Below are 6000 nucleotides of genomic sequence, written 5' to 3' on the forward strand. Positions count from 1 at the left end.
AATGAATGAAGTGCTCAGGAATAGAACAACTAAGCAAATGCGAGGTAGGAAAAAGAACTAATGACAGGAGGTGGAACAGAAGAAAACTGGGGTGAAGTGAAATACACGATCACCATGTAGTGGAGGAAAGGAAACAGGAATTTGATGAAAGAAAGCCTTAAACTTGAGACATAGTTGTAGGACAGGCAGGAACGCTAACCAACCAGACCTTCACTCTGATCTACAATTAACCAGAGTTTGCCTGGCTGGTGTGGCTCCATGGTTGAATATCGACCTATGAACCGGGAGGTCACAGTTCAGTTCCCAATCAGGGTACATGCTCGGGTTGTGAGCTCGATCCCCAGTAGGGGGTGTGCAGGAGGCAGCTGATTAATGATTCTCTCTCATCATTGATGTTTCTAAAAATTTTCATAAAAAATATTTTTAAAAAAACAAAAATTAAAATAAAATTAACCAGAGTTTGGGGGAGAGTCATGGAGAGGAGGGTGAGCGGGAACTCCAGTCACAGCTGATTTGTTCAGGAAGGAGAGATTCCAGCTGTTATTTCTTGCTGCCGAAGTCGTGGTCTCAAAATGGGAGTCCTGGGAAATAAAGTTGGCAAGTGATGCGTCATATTCTTGTCCCAGCGCACTGCCATCCCCACGAAGTAAAGGAATGTGGAGAACAGGAGAGAAATGTGAGAAGGGAAAATTACCTCTGGAATCCTTAGGTCAGTTCCCATTCTACACAAATAAAATCCCCCCATCCATGAAGGTATGGGCGGTGCTGTGATGTACCTTCTTAAATGTCAGCGCAGAGTTCTTCGACTTGTCTTTGTGACCAGACTCAGGGGCTGGAGACTTGTCATTTCTGAATCTTGGTCATGAGCAAAGGTGACCCTTTCAGACGGGCGCTAACTCTTCCAGCCCGTTTGCTGTCCACCGAGGGGGTCCCCTCTCCCTGCGTTCCCTGGGGCCGCACAACCTGAAACACCGTGTCTCCCAACTGTGGGCGTTTTACTTCTTTAAAACCAGGGAATCTCAGAACCAAAGCAGTTTCCCCACAATTCCTGTTCCCTGGTTAAACGCCACCGAAGTAGATGGAGGCTGCTATGGCAACAGCTGCTACACCGTCCACTTTAGTGGCTGCTGCGGAGACCGCCATCCCGTCTGCTGCTGCGGGAAGTGCTGTGGGCACAGCTAACACGAAGCCTCTCTAGGCAGAGACGTTTTCCTGCGAGCCATCCTGAATTCCTGGTCAGGTGTTTGCATTGAAGTTTGGTTCTGCTGTTTGTTGAAAATATATCTAAGGTGTGGGCACTTAGGCCTTCGATTTGAGCAGCGGTGGGAATGCACGCTGAGTCTCCTCTTCGGTGCAAATCGCTTAGCCATTAAAGTAATGGCTCCCCTCAGGGCTGCAGTTAGGAGCCAGGCATGGTCTGTGGTACCATAATAAACGGAATGAAGTGCTGCCTTTTGTTCTATTTCAAGTGTTTATTTATAACATTTTTTCAGTCTTACTTTTTATTTATTTACTTTAATATGTTTTTATTGATTTGAGAGCGAAAGGAAGGGAGAAAGAGAAACATCGATGAGAGAAACATTCATCTGTTGTCTCCCATACATGCCCCAAGTGGGGATTGAGCCCACAACCTGGGCATGTGCCCTGAACGGGAATCGGACCAGTGACCTTTCGGTGCACAGGACGACACTCAACCAACTGAGCTATACTGGCCAGGGCTAAAACATGTTGTTTTTTTTGTTTGTTTTTTTAATATATTTTATGATTGTTTAGAAACATCGATGAGAAAGAAACATCGATCAGCTATCAGACCAGTGAGCTTTCGGTGCACAGGACAACACTCAACCAACTGAGCTATACCGGCCAGGGCTAAAACATGTTGGTTTTTTTGTTGGTTTTTTTAATATATTTTATTGATTGTTTAGAAACATCGATGAGAAAGAAACATCAATCAGCTGCCTCCTGCACACTCCCCACTGGGTATATGCCCGCAACCAAGGTACATGCCCTTGACTGGAATCGAACCTGGGACCCCTGAGTCCGCAGGCCGATGCTCTATCCACTGAGCCAAACCGGTTAGGGCTAAAACATGTTTTAAGTAACAAAGAAAATGCTTGAAATCACAGAAAATCGTGTACTTACTGAACACCCAGATATAACAAATGCTATCATTTTGTCATCCTCAAAAATTTGTTATAGAAATAATAAAAAAAATAAGTATAGCTAAAGCCCCACCTCACTGCACTCCCCAGAGTTACCCCTTATCCTGAAGCTGGTGTATATTCTCATAATTTCACTGCATCGCTACAAGTACCCTGGACTGTTATCTATTGCTATGCAACAACTTGCCCCCCAATATAGCGGCTCTTAACGAGCCTGTATGCAGGGAGGGTGGGGAATCAAGGGGTGAGGGACTTAGCTGGGCAGTTCTGGTCCAGGGTCTCCCCTAAGGCTGCAGCACCTGAAGGCTGGAGGGTCCCCTTCCAAGCTCTGTCATGTGGTTGCCAGGGCCCCTCCATTCCTTGCCATGCGGACGTTGCTACAGGCCTATCTGAATGTCCCCACGATGGGTTCCTGGTCACCCCAGAACAAGTGATCCCAGAGAGAGTGTGCAACAGAGCACCCAAGACAGAAGCCGCAGTCATTCTGTAAACGCATCTTGGAAGTGACATGGTGTCACTTCTGCCCTATTCCTTTGGTAGATGGGGGAGGGGAGTACACAAGAGTAAATACCAGGAAGCGGAGTCATTGAAGGTCATCCTAGAAGCTGGCCATCATATACCTATCAATAGTGTTTACAACAAAACACAGGTTGGTGGTTTGGGTTTCTTGGTATTTCGTAATTTACACGATTGCTGCTGTATGGTGGATGTCCTTTGTCAACTTGCGTTACTGTTCACCATTACTTTTCCTAGGTTCCCCATGTTCCTGTGAGTTCTAGGTCGTTCATTCTGACCGCTGTGTAGTATCCCATTGCGTGAGTGTACCCAGATCTCTTACCCAGTGCCGCCTTGATTCACATCTGGTGGTTTCTAATGTTTGCGAGTATAAACAATACTTTGGTGACCCTCTTGTGCACGCAGATGAGATCTGGAAATGGAATTTCTAAGTGATTTGGTGTGCCGGGCGTCAGCGTTACTGGCGACTGTCAAATTGGTCTTCGAAGTAGCTGGACCACCAGAATTATACCAGAATTTCCATTCTGTCAAAGTATTATCGTAGTTGTTTTGGTTTTTGCCAATCTGTGTGAAATAGTATCATATTTTAATTGATTACATCTGAGATGACTTACCTTTTGATCTGTGTATGGAATGTTTGAGCTTTTTCTCAGACGGTGAATTTTTCTATTAACAGCTTTTGCATGGATTTCTACTTTTTTATTGACATATGAATTCTTTCTATATTTGAGATTAATTTTTCTGGCCTGTGTGCATGGTGAATCTCTTCTGATCTCTCTGGCCTTTTTTTTTTTTTTTTTTTTTTTTTTTTTTGCGAATCTCTTCTGATCTCTCTGGCTTTTTTTTTTTTTTTGCTTGTTTTTGGTGTCTTTTATTTACATTTTTTCTTAAATTTAGTGAAATAAAATTTACTAATCTTTCTTATGGTTTTACTCTGCTCTTATTTAAGAAATTCCTCCTTAATCTAAGAAAACAGAGTTGTTGTTTTTAAAGATACTATATACTTTCTAAATTTTTTCTTCTAACATGTGAAATAGGAATCTAATTCTTATAAGGATATTCAATTTTCTCAGCATCATTTACTGAATATACAGTTTCCCCTCTGATTCCTCTCAATATTTTATTATGAAAAATTTTAATATATGTATTGGCCATTCTTTCTTCCACCGTGTTCACTCTGTTTAACCTATTCAGTGAGTTTTTAATTGCATCGACTATATTTTTCATTCTAGAAATACTATTTTGCACTTTTTCAACCCTACTAGCTCAGTTTTTGTAGTGCTCTATAGTTTGTTGTGGCTTCTATTTCCTTTATCTCCGTTATCATTTTTAATTTAATTTGAAAAGTTGACTAGGTAATATTCAAAAGCTACAATGAATCATACAGTGCCCCACTCAGGGACAATCATATGAGTACATAAAGGTCTCCCTCGTGATTATTTTTTCAGCCTTATGATCTTCTAGTATGTGGATGTTCCCTAATCTATTTGACCAATCATTATTTGTAGACATTTAGGTTGTTTCCAATCTTTTGTTGTTAGAAACAATGGATACCATTTATATATGTCTGCTCACACATGGGAGTGTACCTCTCGGTGAGAGGATTAGAAGTAGAATTGCTGGGTGAAAGGGGATTCATCTGTAACCGTGATGAATGTTGTGCAATGGCTGCGGTAGAGGGATGCTTCTTTATATCTGGCTATGCCAGTTCTCTCGGCCTGTTTCTCCAGGCAGCCTCGCCAACGTGGTATCATCACATGCTGGGAAATTGTGCCAATCTGATAGGTGTAGAACATGATCTCAGTGTGACTGTAATTTGTTTTACTTTATATGGGTGAGGTTGAGTATTTTTGTATTTCTAAGGGCATTTGTTTTTCCTTTTCTTATCCACTCATATCTTTTTCCCATTTTTTTTTCCCTGTTAGGTTTTTAGTGTATTTTTGTTGTTGTTGGTTTTTTGTATTTATCTGTAGGAGCTCCCTCTGTAGTTAAGAAATTAATCATTTGGAGAAAAAAAACTTTAATTCATATCTCAATGGTAAGTTATTTTTGAACGTATAATGAATTTTAATAGAAAATATTTGCTTTTATGTATTTAAATATATCAGTCGTTTGCTTTAAGGCTCTTAGGTTTCATGTCATGTGTTAAATGGTCTTTCTCACTAAAATTTTTTTGTGATTTATTGAAGGACTTTCATGTTTGATTTACTTTGGCATAGAATGTACTAAGTATGTGAACTATTTTATCCCAAGATGACTACCCCATTGTGCCTATAACACTGAATAATCCATCTTTTCTTTATTAATTTGAAATCCCACTATGATTTCACATTAAATTCCAGTAAATATTTAGGATACATATTTATTTATGTATTTTTCAATTCAGTTCCATTGATATGTCTTATAGTATTAGTTTCTTTTTATTATTTTCTTTTCAAAACTTCCTTCCTAGTCTTTCTTAATTTTCTTTCCTTCTAGAACTTTTGAATCAGCTTGTTTAGTTAGAAAATTTTTTATTGGTCTGTTAGTGAGTTTTCAATCACTTTAAACACGGCTACTGCATAATCTCAAGCAGCCGGTTGTATTTTTCTGTCATCGATGGGAGGTTAATCTCCTCCTTTTTGTGTCTGCTGACTGTTCTCTCGGTGGACTTTTTCTCACTCGGTCTGCAATTTTTGCTGTGAGTTTATTTAGTGGGCGTCCCCACCCCGCCCTCACCACACCTTGGATTGTAAAGTGTCGCTAAAAAGCAATTTTGACCCTGGCTGGTGTGGCTCAGTGGGTTGGGCATCACTCCGTGTGCCAGGAGATTATCAGTTCGGTTCTCAGTCAGGGCACACGCCCGGGTTGCAACTCCATCCCCTTTGGGGAGCATGCAAAAGGCAGTCGATTGGTGGTGTTTCTCTCTCGTCAATATTTCTCTCTTCCTCTCTCTCTCTAAAATCAATAAAACACATTTTTAATGAAAAAAAGCACTTTTGCATTTGCTTCTGCTGAGTGTCCTCAGATCATGAAAACTTCAGGATTTCTGCACCAAGCCCTGGAATCCTGAGGTTGTGTTTGGAGGCTCCATTTGTCATGGAGATTCTTTCTTGTCCTCCTCCCCCCCACCCCCCGACACTCCTCATAACTGTCCTCGGACAGTGAGCCTTCCATGTTGGTAGTTTTCCAGCTCCTTCCACCAGTGGACCAGGATATCGCTGGCATCTCGGCTCTAGGGTTCATCTCGTGATGCTAGATGCAGCCGTGGGCAAACTACGGCCCGCGGGCCGGATCCGGCCCGTTTGAAATGAATAAAACTAAAAAAAAAAGACCGTACCCT

At 41.4% G+C, this 6000-nt stretch overlaps 1 protein-coding gene across 1 annotated transcript in view; it reads left to right on the top strand.

The window, feature by feature from the left end:
* BACE2 (beta-site APP-cleaving enzyme 2) overlaps positions 1-6000 on the top strand; it is a gene marked incomplete at its 5' end in the record, with an annotated part of 41735 nt that overhangs the window by 25845 nt on the left and 9890 nt on the right. The window lies entirely within an intron of this gene.

This window comes from Myotis brandtii, unplaced genomic scaffold (assembly GCF_000412655.1).
Source record: "Myotis brandtii unplaced genomic scaffold, ASM41265v1 scaffold923, whole genome shotgun sequence".
NCBI classification, from domain to species: Eukaryota; Metazoa; Chordata; class Mammalia; order Chiroptera; family Vespertilionidae; genus Myotis; species Myotis brandtii.